Raw genomic sequence first — 24,597 nt, forward strand, 5'->3', positions numbered from 1 at the left:
ATTTTACAGGTAACTTTGTAATTATTTTAACCAGGTACAATAGCTATTAAATAGTTAAGAACTATTTAATAGCTAAAATAGTTAAAATAATTAAAAATTTACCTGTAAAATAAATCCTAACCTAAGTTACAATTAAACCTAACACTACACTATCAATAAATTAATTAAATAAAATACCTATAATTATCTACAATTAAACCTAACACTACACTATCAATAAATAAATTAAATACAATTCCTACAAATAAATACAATGAAATAAACTTACTAAAGTACAAAAAATAAAAAAGAACTAAGTTACAAAAAATAAAAAAATATTTACAAACATTAGAAATATATTACAACAATTTTAAACTAATTACACCTACTCTAAGCCCCCTAATAAAATAACAAAGCCCCCCAAAATAAAAAAATGCCCTACCCTATTCTAAATTACTAAAGTTCAAAGCTCTTTTACCTTACCAGCCCTGAACAGGGCCCTTTGCGGGGCATGCCCCAAGAAGTTCAGCTCTTTTGCCTGTAAAAAAAAACATACAATACCCCCCCCAACATTACAACCCACCACCCACATACCCCTAATCTAACCCAAACCCCCCTTAAATAAACCTAACACTAAGCCCCTGAAGATCTCCCTACCTTGAGTCGTCTTCACCCAGCCGAGCCAAATTCTTCATCCAAGCGGAGCAAGAAGAGGTCCTCCATCCGGTAGAAGTCTTCATCCAAGCGGGGCAGAAGAGGTCTTCCATCCGATTGAAGTCTTCATCCAAGAGGCATCTTCTATCGTCATCCATCCGGAGTGGAGCGGCAGCATCCTGAAGACCTCCGACGTGGAACATCCATCCTGGCCGACGACTGAACGACGAATGACGGTTCCTTTAAATTACGTCATCCAAGATGGCGTCCATCGAATTCCGATTGGCTGATAGGATTCTATCAGCCAATCGGAATTAAGGTAGGAATATTCTGATTGGCTGATGGAATCTTAAGCTTGTTTTGTTATATTACTTTAAACTTCTGTATTAAGTTTTATTACATTTAAACTTTACCATTTTGATTTTGTATTTTAATGCATATAGATTCTGTATTCAACAGTGTGTTTAGGATTGTGATTTTACAAATTACTCTGCACTTTGTATTTTTTCTATTTAAAATAAAACTGTCAGCTTCACTTTTTCAGAGAGCTTCATTACTTACTATGGGCCCAACAATCAAAGATTCTATAATTTGGAGAGAAATTATAGTGCAGTCTTCACAGGAGCTGAGCTCGCTGAATTCTATAAGAAAAGGCTGGGACCTTGAAGAGAGATGATAGATGCCATCCATAGAAAGTAATGAGGCTGGGATTCAGAATTTCACAGGGGAGAGTGAAGTTAACAGGGGAGCTCCTGGGACTGATATAAAGTGTCTTTATTGATAAATGAAAGAGCGACGTTTCGTGACTACTGTCACTTAATCATGCTATACACATAATACACATAGGAGATCCTTTTAAACTGTTTGGCTTGGCGCCAATACACTCTATGCTTGAGCGCCACCTGCTGTACAGAATACATAACTTACTTAATATATATAATCTTATCCAATTTGCAACAAAACACTTTTTTTGGTGAAACATTATTCAAACATTTTACAGCAAGAAAGTGCCATCTCTACAACATCTAACACAGATTAACATACCCTGTTACTAGTACTACAAATCAAATCCATCTCTATAAAAATAGATTTCATAAGACCTGATTTTTACCAAAATACCGACCAATCAAAGTCCCTATTCATACCATTAGGTACCAGTGATCCCAATTTATAAATCCAGTGCATTTCTTTTTGTTTTAATAATTTCTCATGGTCACCACCCATTCTCTGCGGACCCACATAATCAATAACCTGCCACCTGAGCTGGCTGATACTGTAGCCTTTCTCTAAAAAATGATGGGAGGCTGGTGCTTCCCTGTTCCCACATCTAATATTGGAGCGGTGCTGGCTAAGCCTATCTTTCACTTTTCTTACCGTCTCTCCAATATAGATGAGGGAACACAGACATTTAATTAAATTGATTGCATATGTAGTGTCACAAGTAAAAAAATTCCTAATAGTATATCTTCTTCCACTTCTAGGGTGGACAAACTCTTTACCCCTTATTACTGAATTGCAGCTGATGCATCCTAAACAAGTATAACATTCTAAGTTCTTCTTTGTCAAATGACTCTGCTGCAACTGCTTAGATGGTCCTATATCAGACTTTACAAAGTAGTCCCTCAAATTTTTTACCCTTTTGTAGGCTACAATAGGTTTCTCTCTAAATTCAATAATATGATAATTGCACTTCTGCAATATAGGCCAATGTTTATTAATAACTCTGGCTATTTGTCTACCATGGGCACTAAATTGTGATGTAAAGATCATTCTCTTACTCTTATCTTTATCATCTTTATTAGTAGTCAAGTTTTTACTGCATTTATCTAAAACATTTTGGGGGTAACCTCTATTACAGAATTTTTCTTGCATTTCATTAATTCTTTTATTGAGATGATCTGATTCTGATACTATACGCTGAACCCTCATCAACTGACTCTTGGGTAAGGATTCTACCAAATGGCGTGGATGGAAACTGTGGAACTGCAACAATGTGTTCCTATCAGTTTCTTTTGAATATAAATCAAATTCTAATGTAGGACCTCTCTTATATACTCTAGTGTCCAAAAACATTATGCTTTCTTCACTGAAATTCAATGTGAATTCCAAATTCCTTATAGAAGAATTTAGGTCAGTAACAAATTGAACCAAGGAGTCTACGGGGCCCCACCATTTTCATCGATAGATTATTACAGCCTGAGGTATTGAAGTTTAGTTCATACATCAAAGACACAGGAGATTTTTTTTAAAAAGTGAGAGAATTACATCTACCTAGTGACCGCTTTGTGTTATATACATTAGATGTTAAGAGCCTCTATACCTGTATAAAGCATGAAACAGGCATGGGGGTTATCAAGAGAGTTTTGCATGTAAATGGGGGGTATACTCCTCAACAAAATGCTTTTATAGAAGAGTTATTGGGCTTGATTCTACACTGGAATTACTTTATGTTTCAGGATGATTGGTTCATTCAGATAAGAGGAACGGCCATGGGGTCTAACGTGGCCCCATCATATGCCAATTTATTCATGAGTACTATTGAAGAGAATATAGTTTATGAAAATAAATTGTTTAAAGACTATGGAGGGGCCTGGTGGCGCTTCATAGATGATATATTTGGCGTATGGTGGGGCCCCGTAGACTCCTTGGTTCAATTTGTTACTGACCTAAATTCTAAATGATAAAGATAAGAGTAAGAGAATGATCTTTACATCACAATTTAGTGCCCATGGTAGACAAATAGCCAGAGTTATTAATAATTATTGGCCTATATTGCAGAGGTGCAATAATTATATTATTGAATTTAGAGAGAAACCTATTGTAGCCTACAAAAGGGTAAAAAATGTGAGGGACTACTTTGTAAAGTCTGATATAGGACCATCTAAGCAGTTGCAGCAGAGTCATATGACAAAGAAGAACTTAGGATGTTACCCTTGTTTAGGATGCATCAGCTGCAATTCAGTAATAAGGGGTAAAGAGTTTGTCCACCCTAGAAGTGGAAGAAGATATACTATTAGGAATTTTTTTTACTTGTGACACTACATATGCAATCTATTTAATTAAATGTCCGTGTTCCCTCATCTATATTGGAGAGACGGTAAGAAAAGTGAAATATAGGCTTAGCCAGCACCGCTCCAATATTAGATGTGGGAACAGGGAAGCACCAGTCTCCCATCATTTTTTAGAGAAATGCCACAGTATCAGCCAGCTCAGGTGGCAGGTTATTGATTATGTGGGTCCGCAGAGAATGGGTGGTGACCGTGAGAAATTATTAAAACAAAAAGAAATGCACTGGATTTATAAATTGGGATCACTGGTACCTAATGGTATGAATAGGGACTTTGATTGGTCTGTATTTTGGTAAAAATCAGGTCTTATGAAATCTATTTTTATAGAGATGGATTGATTTGTAGTACTAGTAACAGGGTATGTTAATCTGTGTTAGATGTTGTAGAGATGGCACTTTCTTGCTGTAAAATGTTTGAATAATGTTTCTCCAAAAAAAAGTGTTTTGTTGCAAATTGGATAAGATTATATATATTAAGTAAGTTATGTATTCTGTACAGCAGGTGGCGCTCAAGCATAGAGTGTATTAGCGCCAAGCCAAACAGTTTAAAAGGATCTCCTCTGTGTATTATGTGTATAGCATGATTAAGTGACAGTAGTCACGAAACGTCGCTCTTTCATTTGTCAATAAAGACACTTTTTAAGCAAGTTGGGCTGTGGACATTTTCGTGTTGTGTACATTGTTCAAGTGGAATTGGGCAGATTTCCACAGTCATCACGAGCACACTACTTGCCAGGCAGCTGTTCTACATATTGTTGAGGGACTGATATAAAGCTCAGTTTGCAGCAAATACAAATTAAACTAAATGTATTCACTATAATTTAACTTGCTTCTAGTTTAGTATATATTACTAAACTGCTCTGGAAAGATAAGTCAGTGACACTCAGCATTTCATGAGAATTGTGAGAAAGCTTCAGGCATAACCTGGAAATTCCCATGTTCAGACCAGGGAACTCTCCTATCCCTCCCTCTTTCTGAAGTTTTCAGTTTTATTTTACTATTGAGCAAATGCAAACTGCAATGTAATTTGTAAAATATACACAGAAATATACAAAGTATGATCCTAATTTGTTAAAGTAACACACAAACTTTCAAAACATATTCAGAATTTGTGAAATCACTGCTGTATCTAAATCCAATTTTATATGCATTAAAATACAAACGAGATAGTGCAAAGGTTAAATGTAATAATACTGAAAGGACCCAATCTTAAGTGTAAAGTAATTTAAAATACAATGTACAAAGTGTAAGTGTACAAACTCTCATATCATGCAGTGCTATATAGCACTGGGCTTGTTTCTCCTTCACATACAGAAATGCAGAGAACCCCCCTTAGACAAGTATAGCAAAATGTACCTGTCTAGAATCCCGTGAGAGATCTTGAAGTGCGGGAGGATCATACATAGATAATCTTATCAGAGCAAACAGCTTTTTGTGAGGCCTCTCTAATCTCTCTGGGACTTCAAGGTTCTGCCCTTTTTTTTTGCATTCAGTGAGTTTAGTCCCTGTGAAGTCTGCACTATAATTTCTCTCCAAGCAAAAGAATATTTTATCATCAGGCCCTAAGAGTGCAACTTTGACTATGTGTCTAACCCTTGTAAAGGATATTTAAAAAAATGAAACAGAACATTTTAGTTTAACATTATACGATCCCTTTCAAAAAGCAATTAAGAGTGCACATGCATTATGAATATATAATTATTATTATTAGAGATGCAGTATTATTATTATTACTTTTCACATCATTATTATGCTACATTAGGGTGATTCATTGGGATGATTGAGCAAGCCAAGGAACATCAGCAAAAATGAGTCATGATCGAATATGATTTGTTACACAACCCCAGTGAGTATATTTAATTTGAAATAACTTAAAGTGACTTTCAAGAGACAAGCATAAGAATAATCACGCTAAACACCATTGTAAAGGTTATATTGTATTACTGAATTCAACATTCAATCAACATTACAATATGTTTTCCCCTTTCAGCTGAGCTTTTTTATTGAAAAACTAAATGCTATTTGTATCAGAGATGTTTGCCATAGATTTACAGTTACAGGCTTTTAATATCAAGGGGTCAATTTACTAAAGGTCAGTAAATGAGAAGGTAATAGCACATGCAGTGAAACAATGTAATAGTTATTTTTAGCTGATACAAGCTTCTTTCAATAATATAGAGTAGCTTAGAAATTGTCCTAGAGGTTTAGAGAAAATATTATTTACAGGCAAATCTCGTTTTATTGCGCTTTGCTTTATTGCGCTTCACAGATATTGCTCAATTGAAGGTTTGTATCAATCCTGTGTCAAACAAGTTTATCGGCGCCATTTTCCAACCTATATACACATATAAACACATAAATACAAATAAATATGCATATACACATGCATATATACATGCCACCAGCAAAAAGATTATGACTCTCTAAAAGCTCAGGTGATGGTTAGCATTTTTTTAGCAATAAAGTATTTTTAATTAAGGTATTTACATTGATTTTTAGACAATAATGCTATAGCAAACTTAATAGACTACAATGTAGTGTAAATATAGCTATTATATGCAGTCGGAAACAAAACAATTAGTGTGACTCAATTTATTGCTATATTCGCTTTATTGAGGTGGTCTAGAACCGAACCTGCAATATCTCCAAGGTACGGGGGGGGGGGGTGTCTCACAGCGCCCCCTTAGTTTCCTTCTGGCTCCCCAAAAAATCAAGATACCTAGTATATCTTGTGGTTAGTTAAATAAGTGTAAGATCTAGGGAGCGCCTCAAAGTGGGCGAAGGATATAATTAGGATAAGCTAATATAAATGGTGTACAAATGGTTAAAGTTGTAATTATTACAAATTTTATTATATAGTGTATGCACAGCTAAAAAGTATGACCAGTCATATAAAACTTAACATAAAAAACTCAGCATAAAATAGGTAAATATATAATCATGGCTCCATGTCTCATATGTTAAAAACTGATAGCGTTCGCAAAATAGTTAAAAAACAAGGATAAAAACACAATTAGTACAAAAATTAATATCTAGTCTGTGGTTGACTGAATATAAAATACAATACACCTTGCTCAGGTAGGAGGGGTAGTATTCTATCAATACATATGGAACAATAATTACAAATATAAAATTAAGATAAAGAAACGTGTGTTAAATGTGATACGTGCGTATCCGCACTTGATGTTGCAAGTCCCTATAATGCTGCTATCCTTGGTGTTTTGGGGTAAATTCCAAATAACAGTAAGTATATCCAGACCAATAATAGAATAAACATTCCCAGTGAACCTGTTGAATACAAAAAACAAAAATAGTTCAAGATTGCTTCTTAAATCCTAATCGAGTTGTATTGTATTTTATATTCAGTCAACCACAGACTAAATATTAATTTTTGTATTAATTGTTTTTTTATCCTTGTTTTTTAACTATTTTGTGAACGCTATCAGTTTTTAACCTATGAGACATGGATCCATGATTATATATTTACCTATTTTATGCTGAGTTTTTTATGTTTTTTATGTTAAGTTTTATACACTGTATAATAAAATTTGTAATAATTACAACTTTTACCATTTGTACACCATTTATATTAGCTTATCCTAATTATATCCCTCGCCCACTTTGAGGCGCTCCCTAGATCTTACACTTATATCTCCAAGGTACACCTGTATATCATTTGTTATATTATTACTAAAACTACACACATTATTCCATGTCCTATATGTTTGACTGCATGCAAACTTGAACATCTAGAACATTACAAAGCTGTGTCAATACAACTATTCCATGACTTGATCAGTTCAAAGGATTTAAAAGTGTAAAAATAAAATGTGTACGAGAATATTATTATTGCACTTTGTGTATGTATAGCTATTAGGGATTGGCAAATGTTTCTAAAAATTCGAAATTTAAAACAAATTTGGATACATTCGTTCGTTCGAAACGAATTTTGAATGTTTATATAACATTCTAACATTCTATTTTCTAATTTCGTTTTCAAATTTTTTTTACTAAAATTCGAAAATATTCGTTCAAATAATAGAACGTTTAGCTATGTATTCATTCAATTTCGAAATGTAATATTTAAATTCAAAATAGTATTTCTAGTCTACAACTGTGTTTAATAAATGTAATATTCGAATTCGAATGCTACATTCGAATGTCACATTCGAATTTGAAATAGTATTTCTAGTCTAATGCTGTGTTTTAAATGCAATATTCAAATTTCGAATGTCACATTCAAATTCAAAATAGTATTTCTAGTTTACAACTGTGTTTAATAAATGTGATATTCGATTTGAATGTGATATTCGATTTGAATGTGACATTCGAATTTGAAATAGTATTTCTAGTCTAATACTGTGTTTTATAAATGTAATATTCAAATTCGAATGTGATATTCGATTCTAATTTTATATTTGATTCGAATGTGAGATTCGAATTCGAAATAGTGTTTCTAGTCTACAATTGTGTTTTATAAATGTAATATTCAAATTTGAAAGTGATATTCAAATTCAAATGTGACATTCGAAAACTGTAAATAACATTCCAAAAAATCAAATTTTTAAGAATATTCGTTCTTATCAACATTCTATTATGTAAATCGAATTTCTACAATAACATTCGTTCTAACATTCGAATTTGAATATAAACACATTCGCCCATCCCTAATAGCTATATGTTTAACCAATGCAAATTAGTTCTATGCATAGTTAAAATCAGCTACAGAGAAGCAATACAATACTGGGGCCTAGTAAAAAAAAAAGTAAACTGTTTTTCCTCACGCGCTAACACAACGAGCGCAGAAAGACAAGCTTAGAAAACGTGCACGTTCGCATATTCCCCCTTAGAAGTCAATGGAGCAAAAAAAAGTGGGAATAAAATACCCAATTTGCGCGCAAACCCGATCGCATATTCTCGTGTGCTCTAACCCGACATGAAAATATAAATATTTCACATTCCAATGTTCTAGACATAGCAGAATATGTTCTATTTATTTATAAATACACATTTCTGCATACTGTATATCTGATGCTATTTTGGAACAAAATATGGGGACAATTTAGGCTTAGGTTTCAGGCTCGCTGGAAACAGAAGTTATGAAGCAGCGGTCTAAAGACTTGTCCACCTGCTCTGAAGCTGCGGACAGAAATCAACCCGATCGAATATGGCCAGGTTGATTGACACCCCCTGCTAGCGACCGATTGGCCACAAATCTGCAGGGGGCGGCATTGCCCAGCAGTTTACAAGAACTGCTGGTGCAATGATAAATGCTGACAGCGTATGCTGTCGGGATTTATCGATGTGCAGCGGACATGATACGCTACATCGTATCATGTCCGCTCACACTTTGATAACTATGCCCCCATGGGTTAAAATAAAAGTTCCACAAAACAAATGTAAAACATATTAAAATAAAGTATTGCACCCATTTATAAACATTTTAATAAAAATTATTATCTTTATATAAAAAAAAAAAGTTTAAAAAAAGTTAAAAATGGATATGGTATATGATTATACAACTATATATGTTTATGTGTTTATATTTGTAAACATTTATGTGCACACATACATACATATAAACAGATATATACACATTTATAGACACATATATACACAAATCTGATCAGGATGATTTAAATCCGCCACACTTTAGGTAGCAGGACTCTAAAGCTAGTATCGCATCTTAGTAAATGGAGCCCTATTAATTAACAACACAAGTTCTACCTTTAACCAATGAGATCCAGGAGGAGGGTCTAGATATGTATAATATCATCAGTCTACAGCTGTACGTGCCCCCTTACAAAAGCAGAACGTGAAACTTGATGTGTTGGGAATCTTTTACAATTCTTTGCTATGTTTAACTTGCTAACATGCTTTGTAGCCTCACTATTAATCTAAAATATTGATTTAGACTAACAATAATTTTCTTTACTTTATAGGAACCCAAAAGAGAAAGGGCTAAGTGTGAGGGGATTACTTATTTTTGGAAAATCAATTCTATTAGTTTTTGAGTACTGCAACCCTTCTTAGTGATATTTCCACTTAGAGTCATATGTTTTATTACCAAACATCAATGATATTTATAATTCAAGTATATAGCACAAAGCATGGTATAGTGTTTTTAATTACTAGCTAGCAGACTAATTACCTTTAAATTATCATTTTATTTTCTTAATTTAATATGTATGTATTCAAAATGAAGCATTAAACAACTAAATATCGTAGTGCTGTAATATATTCTTTTTTCCTTTTCTTTTTTTTTAATTAATTTACTAGGGCTCAGAATTCTTGATCTGAGTTTATTATTGTATATAGCACTCTTCACACATATGTCTAAACTGCATTTTTACACAAGGCATCCTCTGATGTTTTGAACAACATTAGCAAGTACTGTGTTATAATATTCTTGTATACTATCCTATATAATAAAAGGCCAAGTGTGTTTGTCCGAAGCTGTCATGCGCAGTAGAGATTGCGCGCAAGGACAAACACACCTGGCCTTAGAGTCCCTACCTGAACAGCCGGTGCGGGCGAAAGTGGATGTGACCGGGCATGACAGGGGCATGGCCGGGCGCGGTGGCGCGCGCGAGAGGGATAGAGGGAAGAGAGATAGAATGATAATGGGAGAGAGATAGAAAGAGAGGGGGGAGAAAACAAAATAGATGGGAAAGAGCAAGAGAGGGGGCAATAGAGCAAAATAGAGGGGAAAGAGCAAAAGAGATGGGAATGAGCAAAATAGAGGGAAGAGAGAGAGAAAGAGCAAAAGAGAGGGGGAGAGAGAAAATAAGAGGGGGGAAGAGAGAGAGCAAAAGAGAGGGGGAGAGAGAACGGACCAAGGTAAAACAGGAATGGAGTGCTTTGATACAAAATCACTGTCAATGAAATAGCCCGCAGCACCGGAGTCAACAAGAGCCTGGGTGACTATGGAGGAGTCCACCCAGGAAAGGACAACCGGGACCAAAGGTTTCTCCTTCAGTCATTCCGGGGACGAGGATAAACCACCCAAGGTCTGCCCCCGACAGGATCTTAGGTGTGAGCATTTCCCGGCCGTGTAGGACAAGACTTCAAAAGGTGGCCCTGTAACCCACAATAGACACTTTGTTCCAAATGTGCAGTGCGAGTCAGCAGGGTTTGCAGGGCTAGTGCAAATTGATCCAAGCAGTGATCCTGTTCCTCTTTCCTGGAAATGATGGCAGGTAAAGGTGAATTATTAGCACCATGAGGATACATGGCCCCTGCGTAATGTCAGGGTGCCAGGAATCAGACTGAGACAAAAAGTGCAAAAATAATCACACCTTTATTAATATGAAAAAATAATAAAAATTCCATAAGTCAAATAACAAGCCAGGAATCAAAACCAGAGCTGGTAGTCAGTCGAGCCGAGTCAGGAGCCAAAGCAAATAGTCAGACAAGTTGAGGCAGGAGCCAAAGCGAGTAGTCAGGAACAAGCCAGGGATCAGGAACCAGGAGGGACGTCAGACAGCCAGAGAATACACTGGAACTCACAAACAGGTCTGAGACAACGCAAGGGCAAAGCATACTGAACCAAGGCCCTTTAAATAATAAGTGATGACATCACAATTCTGAGACTGCAACCTGTCTCACACGGATGATGTACACCAGTCTGGCCATAAAAGGGCATGCAGGAATTGAGCAGCATCACACACTATGCACCAGAGTCAGCAAGAGAGATGAGTAAAATGGCTGCCAGCAGCACATGGCAAACAAAACAGGGAAAAAACCCTGACATAATATCAAATTTCTTTCCTTCTTATTAGAGCCCCAGGTCCCATTTTTTACAAGTCAATGGTGCAGCACCATTTTGTATATCAAATTAGCCTTTGGATTGCTCATGAGCAGTACAATCACAACCATCTTCTATCCTCACTCCTTACTGCTACCTAGATCCATCTGCAACCCAATCTCTTTATTTTATTATAATTCAGCTGTCATAATATTTTTACAAAGCAATTTTTCTTCTTCAATCCTCTAACAATTTTCTGGGCTGCTCGCCAAATTTTCTTTTGACTTAGCCTTTGATACTTTTTTTTACCTCAGGTTTTCCCCTGTTAGATTGCTCTTCCCTCTGTGATTCATTACTTACAAGTATTCTAAAAATGGTTTAATATATATTTTTTATTTTTAAGCTAATTTAATTTTCAAGCTACTAAGTCAAAACAATTATCCTTTGAGTCTCAGCCTCTCTGAGGAACCAGTTAAAAAGTTAATTGTAGATTCCATGAAATCTATGCATTCTTTCATGCTATAATTTAATATACAAATAAGCTCTAGTTTATCTACTCATTAAAATCAATTAGAGAAATCTTCATTTAAATTTGTCTGCTGACACTACCTTAATATTTCTAAAAAGCCAACATAAGTGATTAAAATAACTCACTGTTCAAATGGTTTAAAATGTTGGGCTTTATTATCACTGAAGAAAACAAAACGGTGCTATCTTAAACCCTAAAAATATTGTTTTGGGGTGTTGAGATTAACAGCATGTCTGTAACTGTGATGATAGAAGAAAATACCACACCTTAAAATTAAATTTGTCTCTTTACTCAAATAGATTTGGATTGTGGGTTTACAATAATTTTCAATGCAAGCAATTTTCTGGCTTCCTTAGACTATCGTTTAAGTATTTGTAAATGCCTTGAACTTTCACTAAATACTTTTGATAACATTTTATTTCTATGTCCATGGAAGCTAAAGAAGTACTCCCATGGTTGCTGAGTCATATAAAGGCCTTAAATGGGAAAAAGATTTTGGCAGATCTCCAGCACCTAGATTTAAAAATATCTGTTATGTGAGTGTATGTGTATTTTGCTACATTACGTGTCATGTACAATGACCAGTCACTACTATAATTGACCATTCTAGATTTCTCTTTACATTTTCCTCTCTCCTTAACTGTAATTATGTACTATATTTGGTTATTTGTTTTACCTGTTTTATCCCCTTAATGACCACAGCAATTTTCCATTTTCTGTCTGTTTGGGACCAAGGCTATTTTTACATTTTTGCGGTGTTTGTGTTTAGCTGTAATTTTCCTTTTACTCATTTACTGTACACACACATATTATATACCGTTTTTCTTCCCATTAAATGGCCTTTGTAGAGATACTATTATTTTCATCATATCTTATAATTTACTATAAAAAAAATATAAAATATGAGGAAAAAATGGAAAAAAACACACTTTTTCTAACTTAGACCCCCAAAATCTGTTACAGATTTACAACCACCAAAAAACACCCATGCTAAATAGTTTCTAAATTTTGTCTTGAGTTTAGAAATACCCAATGTTTACATGTTCTTTGCTTTTTTTGCAAGTTATAGGGCCATAAATACAAGTAGCACTTTGTTATTTCCAAACCATTTTTTTTTTCAAAATTAGCGCTAGTTACATTAGAACACTGATATCTTTCAGGAATCCCTCAATATCCCTTGACATGTATATATATATATGTTTTTTTAGTAGACATCCCAAACTATTGATCTAGGCCAATTTTGGTATATTTCATGCCACCATTTCACCGCCAAATGCGATCAAATACAAAAAATCGTTCACTTTTTCACAAATTTTTTCACAAACTTTCGGTTTCTCAGTGAAATTATTTACAAACAGCTTGTGCAATTATGGCATAAATGGTTGTAAATTCTTCTCTGGGATCCCCTTTGTTCAGAAATAGCAGACATATATGGCTTTGGCGTTGCTTTTTGGTAATTAGAAGGACGCTAAATGCCACTGTGCACCACACGTGTTTTATGCCCAGCAGTGAAGGGGTTAATTAGGAAGCATGTAGGGAGCTTTTTGGGGTAATTTTAGCTTTAGTGTAGTGTAGTAGATAACTCCAAGTATTGATCTATGCCCATTTTGGTATATTTCATGCCACCATTTCACCGCCAAATTCGATCAAATGAAAAAAAAACGTTACATTTTTCACAATTTTAGGTTTCTCACTGAAATCATTTACAAACAGCTTGTGCAATTATGGCACAAATGGTTGTAAATGCTTCTCTGGGATCCCCTTTGTTCAGAAATAGCAGACATATATGACTTTGGCGTTGCTTTCTGGTAATTAGAAGGCCGCTAAATGCTGCTGCGCCTCACACGTGTATTATGGCTAGCAGTGAAGGGGTTAATTAGGGAGTTTGTAGGGAGCTTGCAGGGTTAATTTTAGCTTTAGTGTAAAGATCAGCCTCCTACCTGACACATCCCACCCCCTGATCCCTCCCAAACAGCTCCCTTCCCTCCCCCACCCCACAATTGTCCCCGCCATCTTAAGTACTGGCAGAAAGTCTGCCAGTACTAAAATAAAAGGTTTTTAAAAAAATATATATTTTTTTGCATATTTACATATGCTACTGTGTAGGATCCCCCTTAGCCCCCAACCTCCCTGATCCCCCCCAAAACCGCTCTCTAACCCTCCCCCTCTGCCTTATTGGGGGCCACCTTTGCAAGAAAAAAATTTATTTTATTTTTTTGCCTATTTTTTGGAGTGTATCAATGGATGAAGATTGACCTGCCTGGATGAAGATGGAACCGCCGGGATGAAGATCGTTCAAGCGGGACTTCAGCAACTGTGAGTACCTAAATAGGGGTTAGTGTTAGGTTTTTAAAGGTTTTTTGGGGTGTTTTTTTTTTAGATTAGAGTTTGGGCATTTCTTAAAAGAGCTGAATGCCCTTTTAAGGGCAAATGCCCATACAAATGCCCTGTTCAGGGCAATGGGTAGATTAGGTTTTTTAGATATTTTTTTTATTTTTTGGGTTTGAGGGGTGGGGGTTTGTAATGTTATTGGATCTTTGTATTGTATTTTTGTTTAGAAAAAAAGCTGATTTCTTTAGGTCAATACCCTACAAAAGGCCCTTTGAAGGGCTATTGGTAGTTTATTATAGATTAGTTTTCTTTTATTTTGGGGTGTTTTTTTTTTAAAATGGATATTAGAATAGGAATAATTATTATGTTGGATAATTTGTTTGTTATTTTGTGTAATTTTTTTTTTTTGTTTTGGGGTGTTTTTTTGTTAGAATAGCCATTTTTTTATTTTTATTGGGCAGCAAAAGAGCTGAATGGGCAATGGGTAGATTAGGTTTTACTTTTTATTTTGTAGGTTTGGGGGTTGGGGGTTTGTATACTATTGGGGGGGGGGGTTGTTTTGTAGAAAAAGAGCTGATTTCTTTAGGGCAGTGCCCTACAAAAGACCCTTTAAAGGGCCCTTGGTAGTTTATTATAGATTAGGGTTTTTATTTTGGGGTGTTTTTTTTTTTTTAAAAAAAAACAGGATATTAGAATAGGAATAATTTTTATTGTTTTGGATAATTTCTTTTGTTATTTTTTGTAATGGTAGTTTTTTATTTTTTGTAATTTTAGGTTTTAGTGTAAGGCAGCTTAGGTTTTATTTCACAGGTAAGTTTGTATTTATTTTAACTAGGTAGTTAGTAAATAGTTAATAACTATTTACTAACTAGTCTACCTAGTTAAAATAAATATACAAACTTACCTGTGAAATAAAAATAAAACCTAAGCTAGCTACAATATAACTATTAGTTATATTGTAGCTAGCTTAGGTTTTATTTCACAGGTAGGTATGTATTTAGTTTTAAATAGGTATTATTTAGTTAATATTTGTAACTTTAATTTAGCTCTATTTTAATTATATTATTAAGTTAGGGGGTGTTAGATTTAGGGTTAGGGTTACGGTTAGGTTTAGGGGTTAATATAGTTTAATTTAGGTTGTTGTGATGTGGGGGGCTGGTGGTTTAGGGGTTAATAGCTTTATTTAGTGGTAGTGATGTGGGAGGCTAGAGGTTTAGGGAATAATAACTTTATTTAGTGGCGGTGATGTTGGGGAGCGGCGGAATAGGGGTTAATATATTTATTAAAGTGTGGGCAATGTTGGGGTGCAGGGGAATAGGGGTTAATAACTTTAGTATAGTGGCAACAATGTCGGGAGCGGCGGAATAGGGTTTAATATATTTTATTAGTGGCAGCGATGTTGGGAGCGGCAGATTAGGGGTTAATAACTATAATATAGTATTTGCGATGCGGGAGGGCCTTGTTTTAGGGGTTAATAGGTAGTTTATGGGTGTTAGTGTACTTTGTAACGCTTTAAATATGAGTTTTATGGAACAGTTTTGTTGTGTAAAACTCATAACTACTGCTTTCAGATGGCGGTGCGGATCGTGTCGGTATAGGCTGTAATGCAAGCTTTTTATCCTCACAGCAAAACTCGTTATCGCAGCGCTATGGGAATCCCATGAAAACAAATAATGTTTTTGAGTACGGGACTGATGTTGCTTTACAGGCGTAAAAGCCTTGCGGTACAGCTATACCGACAAGACTCGCAATGGCTGCGTTGCTGTTTTAGCGCTAAAATTACCATTTTTTCAGCGTTAAAACACGAATGCAAAACTTGTAATCTACTTGAATGAAAGCAGCGGTTATGTGATCTGCTGTAAAAACATGATTTTAATAAAGCCTGTACTATTAGTGATAATCATGCCAATGAGAGGGAGTAATACATTAACGGCTAGATTTAGAGTTTGGCGGCCAAAGGGGTGTGTTAGCTATGCATGCTTTTTTTCCCCCGCACCTTTTAAATACCGCTGGTATTTAGAGTTCACAGAAGGGCTGCGTTAGGCTCCAAAAAGGGAGCGTAGAGGATATTTACCGCCACTGCAACTCTCAATACCAGCGGTGCTTACGGACGCGGCCAGCTTCAAAAACGTGCTCGTGCACGATTCCCCCATAGAAAACAATGGGGCCATTTGAGCTGAAAAAAAACCTAACACCTGCAAAAAAGCAGCATTCAGCTCCTAACGCAGCCCCATTGTTTTCTATGGGGAAACACTTCCTACGTCTGCACCTAACACCCTAACATGAACCCCGAGTCTAAACACCCCTAACTTTACACTTATTAACCCCTAATCTGCCGCCCCCGCTATCGCTGACACCTGCATATTTTTTTTAACCCCTAATCTGCCGCTCCGTAAACCGCCGCTACCTACATTATCCCTATGTACCCCTAATCTGCTGCCCCTAACACAGCCGACCCCTATATTATATTTATTAACCCCTAATTTGCCCCCCTCACCTGCCTACACTTATTAACCCCTAATCTGCCGAGCGGACCGCACCGCTACTATAATAAAGTTATTAACCCCTAATCCGCCTCACTCCCGCCTCAATAACCCTATAATAAATAGTATTAACCCCTAATCTGCCCTCCCTAACATCGCCGACACCTAACTTAAATTATTAACCCCTAATCTGCCGACCGAATCTCGCCACTACTGTAATAAATGGATTAACCCCTAAAGCTAAGTCTAACCCTAACCCTAACACCCCCCTAAGTTAAATCTAATTTAAATCTAACAAAATAAATTAACTCTTATTAAATAAATTATTCCTATTTAAAGCTAAATACTTACCTGTAAAATAAACCCTAATATAGCTACAATATAAATTATAATTATATTATAGCTATTTTAGGATTTATATTTATTTTACAGGTAACTTTGTATTTATTTTAACCTGGTACAATAGCTATTAAATAGTTAAGAACTATTTAATAGCTAAAATAATTACATAATTACCTGTAAAATAAATCCTAACCTAAGTTACAATTAAACCTAACACTACACTATCAATAAATTAATTAAATAAAATACCTACAATTATCTACAATTAAACCTAACACTACACTATCAATAAATTAATTAAATACGATATCTACAAATAAATACAATTAAATAAACTAACTAAAGTACAAAAAATAAAAAAGAACTGTTACAAAAAATTAAAAAATATTTACAAACATTAGAAAAATATTACAACAATTTTAAACTAATTACACCTACTCTAAGCCCCCTAATAAAATAACAAAGCCCCCCAAAATAAAAAAAATGCCCTACCCTATTCTAAATTAAAAAAGTTCAAAGCTCTTTTACCTTACCAGCCCTTAAAAGGACCTTTTGTGGGGCATGCCCCAAAGAATTAAGCTCTTTTGCCTGTAAAAAAAAAACATACAATACCCCCCCCCAACATTACAACCCACCACCCACATACCCCTAATCTAACCCAAACCCCCCTTAAATAAACCTAACACTAAGCCCCTGAAGATCTTCCTACCTTATCTTCACCTCGCCGGGTATCACCGATCGGTCCTGGCTCCGAAATCTTCATCCAACCCAAGCGGGGGCTGGCGATCCATAATCCTGCGGCTGAAGAGCTCCAGAAGAGGCTCCAAAGTCTTCATCCTATCCGGGAAGAAGAGGCGATCCAGACCGGCAACCATCTTGATCCAAGCGGCATCTTCTATCTTCATCCGATGAGGAACGGCTCCATCGTGAAGACCTCCAGCGCGGATCAATCTTCTTCCTCCGACGTCCAACTGAAGAATGACGGTTCCTTTAAGGGACGTCATCCAAGATGGCGTCCCTCGAATTCCGATTGGCTGATAGGATTCTATCAGCCAATCGGAATTAAGGTAGGAAAATTCTGATTGGCTGATGGAATCAGCCAATCAGAATCAAGTTCAATCCGATTGGCTGATCCGATCAGCCAATCAGATTGAGCTTGCATTCTATTGACTGATCGGAACAGCCAATTAATTTAATTGTAACTTAGGTTAGGATTTATTTTACATGTAATTTAGCAATTATTTTAACTAGGTAACTATTAAATAGTTCTTAACTATTTAATAGCTATTGTACCTGGTTAAAATAATTACAAAGTTACCTGTTAAGTAAATATAAATCCTAAAATAGCTACAATATAATTATAATTTATATTGTAGCTATATTAGGGTTTATTTTACAGGTAAGTATTTAGCTTTAAATAGGAATAATTTATTTAATAAGAGTTAATTTATTTCGTTAGATTTAAATTATATTTAAGTTAGGGGGGTGTTAGGGTTAGAATTAGCTTTAGGGGTTAAAACATTTATTAGAATAGCGGTGAGCTCCGGTCGGCAGATTAGGGGTTAATGCTTGAAGTTAGGTGTCAGCGATGTTAGGGAGGGCAGATTAGGGGTTAATACTATTTATTATAGGGTTATTGAGGCGGGAGTGAGGCGGATTAGGGGTTAATAACTTTATTATAATAGCGGCGCAGTCCGGTCGGCAGATTAGGGGTTAATAAGTGTAGGCAGGTGGAGGCGACGTTGTGGGGGGCAGATTAGGGGTTAATAAATATAATATAGGGGTCGGCGGTGTTAGGGGCAGCAGATTAGGGGTACATAGGGATAACGTAGTTGGCGGCAGTGTACGGAGCGGAAGATTAGGGGTTAAAAAATTTAAATATAGTGGCGGCGATGTGGGGGACCTTTAGGGGTACATAGGGTAGTTTATGGGTGTTAGTGTACTTTAGAGCACAGTAGTTAAGAGCTTTATGAACCGGCGTTAGCCCAGAAAGCTCTTAACTACTGACTTTTTTCTGCGGCTGGAGTTTTGTCGTTAGATTTCTAACGCTCACTTCAGCCACGACTCTAAATACCAGCGTTAGAAAGATCCCATTGAAAAGATAGGATACGCAATTGACGTAAGGGGATCTGTGGTATGGAAAAGTTGCGGCTGTAAAGTGAGCGTTAGACCCTTTAATGACTGGCTCCAAATACCAGAGGGCGGTAAAAACCAGCGTTAGGAGCCTCTAACGCTGGTTTTGACGGCTACCGCCCAACTCTAAATCTAGGCCTAAGATATTTAATAGTAAATCACATCATTAGTAGATTTAGGTGGCTAGGAGTGAATACTATACATATGTAAATGTGTACCTTGTTTATTATATAACGCCTCTCCAAAAGGGGTGAATTCATATTCATTATTAAATAAGCATTGCCATATGTGTTTACACTTTCATAAATATGGAGATATTTCTCCTTTTCATACTCTTGATAGATCTGCTAGTTAAATAGCTAGACATACTTCATCTCATTTGATTACATTATAATATACCCTTCAGTTACAGGTCACATAAACTAGACTGTTTTTACAACTAAAACATTTATTATTCATATAATACTGTATAATACATATTAGATTGTGGATTATAACAAACCAGGTAATCTTAAATTTTGCAGTATTCACTGAAAACCATAATGGTAACATTAAAAAAACAACAACAAAAAACAAAACAAAACAACAATCATATTGAACTCATGGAAGAAATTAAAGACTATCAACTACAGTGAGTCAATATTATATAAAACTGTCATTTTTTGAATTTTAAAGGTTTTTCCAATTATGTACAGTACATATTACCCTTCACACATCAATTATCATAAAAATATACAATTTAGTGCAACTTTATTCTTTACATTCAGTTGTAGCACTTGAGTCAACAGTAATGACTGCTTCACACCCACATTTGTAATAAACAGGGGCTATTGTGGACACAATGACTAAGATTTTGTATTTTTATTTATTGATTTCTCAGTGCCACATGGTTGAAACACTATGGGCTAGATTACAAGTGGAGCGCTAAATTATCGTGCTCCATCAAAACGGACAAATTTACCCATTTGCGGGAGTGCGATAATTAACCAGCGTTAGCAATTATCGCTCCGAAAATAAACCAGAGATCCAATCCCTGGTTAATTTTCTAAAAGTGCCCCAAATGCCCTTAAAATAGAGGGCATTATATATATATATTTTTTTTTTAGCATTTTGTTTTAAATAAAAAAAACTTCTCTAGGCAGTTTTGGAGCTTTAAAGTTGATGGGAGCAGTGGTGGACTGACAAGTCGGGCAATTTGGCCCTTGTCCGAGGGCCCGGCATCTTAAGGGCCCACATATACAACACTAAGGATTTTTTAATTTGTTATGCTATTATTATTTTACATAATTTTTCCTTTTTTTTTTGGCTGGAACTTTTCGGGGGCGGGAACGAAGGCAGCAGGAGAGGGGGGCGGGTGCGAGTGTGCTCAAGTGTGCAGTGGAGGGCTGGCGGTTTGAGCGCTCTGTCGGCGCATGCAGAGAAAGAGTGCACAAGTAAGTACACAGTTTGTTTGCATGACTAAGTGTGATGTGCACTAGTAGGTAACTGCAGGAAGTCTTATAAAATTATATTCTCCAGTGCATGAGGCTTGACGTTGTAAACAAATTACTCTGTGTGATGTGCACTGGTAGGTAACTGCAGGAAGTCTTATACAGTTATATTGCCTAGTGCATGAGGCTTGATATTGTAAACTACATAATTACACAGTTTATATGACTGTGATGTGCACTAGTAGTAGGTAACACGTTTGTAGCACTTGTGTTTGCGTACGGCTCAGTTTTACTGTTGGGTTCCATTTTACTGCATGCTGCACTAATCCGGGGTGCTAAGTATATGTAAGTACACATGTGTGTTGTAATATATAGTAGTGATGTGAAGAGAGGAGGGTTGGCGCTGACTATAAATCCTAAATGCCTAGCGGAAAGAAACTACTCCTCCTCAGTAGTTTAAGTGAGAATAGAATGTGCAAATGAAGAAAGCCACTGGCGCTATAAGAAATAAGCTAGGATTTATACTACCATATCATCAAAGTTATAACTTGTCTAAGTTTAGTGTGTTAGCAATTGTCCTGTGTGAGTTAACGTTATAAAGTCTCTATGAGAAAAGCTAAACTCAAAGCTTAATGTGTGAATACAAATATATATAGAGGAAATCTATAGACGTGTTTCAAGTAAGGTGTGTGTTCAAATGACAGGTCTATATATACAGTCAATATTAAATGGTGTCCGTAAAAGAAAAATAAAGATGTGATAGATAAAAAATAATCTTATTTAATATTCTTAAAACATATAAAACGAATACATATGAATTTAAAACAAAGGGACGTCTCCCTGTGGGAACTAAGCAAATATGTTTAAAGGCAGTCTATTTGCCTATCAAGGAGTAGGACAATGAAAAGTTTAAAACTGGATAAATTTCGCCAGTCTTTGGTGTGCAACAGTCATAGTGTGTAAACCGTAAGGTACCTTACAAGTGTCCGTTGAAGATTGAAGTCACCTCTGAGCTGATGTGCCGCTTCTTTGAGCGTCCGTATGTGTCGATCTCTTTCGTGGCTTGATACAAAACCGCAAGCCTCAGAAGTTATTGGCAGTTGAGTGTCACACCCCTGTTTTGATAGGCAGTGAGGGTGCATGCTGGATTTTATGCGTGTAGGAATGTTGAATGCTCTTCGAAAGATATTTAGATGCGGCTGTGATTCTTCTGCTTATACAGGCTCGAGCATAGAAACTTGCATTATTTGGAGTCCGCTGTAATTGCGGTAATTGCGCTAACGCCGGAACATAAAGCTCTTAACTACAGTGCTACAAAGTACACTAACACCCATAAACTGCCTATGAACCCCTAAACCGAGGCCCCCCCACATCGCAAACCCTATAATAAAATGATTTAACCCCTAATCTGCTGACCAGACACCGCCGCCACCTACATTATAGCTATGAACCCCTAATCTGCTGCCCCTAACATAGCCGACACCTACATTATATTTATTAACCCCTAATCTGCCCCCCCCAACGTCGCCGCCACCTACCTACAATTATTAACCCCTAATCTGCCGACCGGACATCCCCGCCACTATAATAAATGTATTAACCCCTAAACTGCCGCACTCCCACCTCGCAAACACTATAATACATTTTATTAACCCCTAATCTGTCCCCCCCAACGTCACCGCCACCTACCTGCAATTATTAACCCCCAACGTCACCGCTACTATAATAAAGTTATTAACCCCTAAACCTAAGTCTAACCCTAACCCTAACACCCCACTAACTTAAATATAAATTAAATAAAACTAACTAAAATTACTATAATTAAATAAATTAATCCTATTTAAAACTAAATACTTACCTATAAAATAAACCCTAATAAAGCTACAATATAACTAATAGTTACATTGTAGCTATTTTAGGATTCATATTTATTTTACAGGCAACTTTGTATTTATTTTAACTCGGTGCAATAGCTATTAAATAGTTAATAACTATTTACTAGCTACCTAGTTAAAATAATTAAAAAATTACCTGTAAAATAAATCCTAACCTAAATTACAAATACACCTAACACTACACTATCAATAAATTAATTAAATAAATTACCTACAATTATCTAAACTAAAATACAATTAAATAAATTAAACTATAGTACAAAAAAACAAACACTAAATTACAAAAAATAAAAAAATATTACAAGAATTTTAATCTAATTACACCTAATCTAAGTCCCCTAATAAAATAAAAAAGCCTCCCAAAATAAAAGTAATCAGCTCTTTTACCAGCCCTTTAAAGGGCTTTTTACGGGGCATTGCCCCAAAGTAATCAGCTCTTTTACCTGTAAAAAGAAATACAATACCCCCCAACATTACAACCCACCACCCACACATCCCTACTCTAAAACCCACCCGATCCCCCCTTAAAAAAACTAACACTAACCCCCTGAAGATCACCCTACCTTGAGCCGTGTTCACCCAGCCGGGCACCACTGGTCATCCGATCTGTCCAGAAGTCTTCATCCGAAGGGGCAGAAGAGGACTTTCGGACCGGGAGAAGGCTTCATCCAAGTTGCATCTTCTATCTTCATCCATCCAGCACAGAGCGGGTCCATCTTCAAGACATCCGACGTGGAGCATCCTCTTCTTTCCACGGCCGACGACTGAATGAAGGTTCCTTTAAATTACATCATCCAAGATGGCGTCCCTCGAAATTCGATTGGCTGATAGGATTCTATCAGCCAATCGGAATTAAGGTAGGAAAAATCCGATTGGTTGATTTAATCAGCCAATCGGATTGAAGTTCAATCCGATTGGCTGATTGGATCAGCCAATAGAATGCAAGGTCAATTCTATTGGCTGATCCAATCAGCCAATCGGATTGAAGTTAAATCAACCAATCGGATTTTTCCTACCTTAATTTCGATTGGCTGATAGAATTCTAGTCGTCGGCCGTGGAAAGAAGAGGATGCTCCGCGTTGGATGTCTTGAAGATGGACCCGCTCCGCGCCGGATGGATGAAGATAGAAGATGCCGCTTGGATGAAGCCTTCTCCCGGTCCGGATGTTCTCTTCTGCCCCATCAGATGAAGACTTCTGGACGGATCGGATGACTAGTGGTGCCAGGCTGGGTGAACACGGCTCAAGCTAGGGTGATCTTCAATGGGGTAGTGTTAGTTTTTAGATCGGGTGGGTTTTAGAGTAGGGGTGTGTGGCTGGTGGGTTGTAATGTTGGGGGGTATTGTATTTCTTTTTTCACAGGTAAAAGAGCTGATTACTTTGGGGCAATGCCCCGCAAAAAGCCCTTTTAAGGGCTGGTAAAAGAGCTGATTACTTTTGTAATTTAGTATAGGGTAGGAAATTTTATTATTTTGGGGGATTTTTTATTTTATTAGGGGGCTTAGATTAGGTGTAATTAGATTAAAATTCTTGTAATATTTTTTTATTTTTTGTAATTTAGTGTTTGGTTTTTTTGGTAATATAGTTTAGTTTATTTAATTGTATTTTAATTTAGATAATTGTAGTTAATTTATTGAATTAATTTATTGATAGTGTAGTGTTAGGTGTATTTGTAACTTAGGTAAGGATTTATTTTACAGGTAATTTTGTAATTATTTTAACTAGGTAGCTACTAAATAGTTATTAACTATTTCAAAGCTATTGTGCCTAGTTAAAATAAATACAAAGTTGCCTGTAACATAAATATAAATCCTAAAATAGCTACAATGTAACTATTAGTTATATTATAGCTATATTAGGGTTTATTTTATAGGTAAGTATTTCATTTTAAATAGGATTAATTTATTTAATTATAGTAATTTTAGTTTGTTTTATTTAAATTATATTTAATTTAGGGGGTGTTAGGGTTAGGGTTAGATTTAGGTTTAGGGGTTAATAACTTTATTAT

Source organism: Bombina bombina, chromosome 3 (genome assembly GCF_027579735.1).
Source record: "Bombina bombina isolate aBomBom1 chromosome 3, aBomBom1.pri, whole genome shotgun sequence".
Taxonomy (NCBI): domain Eukaryota; kingdom Metazoa; phylum Chordata; class Amphibia; order Anura; family Bombinatoridae; genus Bombina; species Bombina bombina.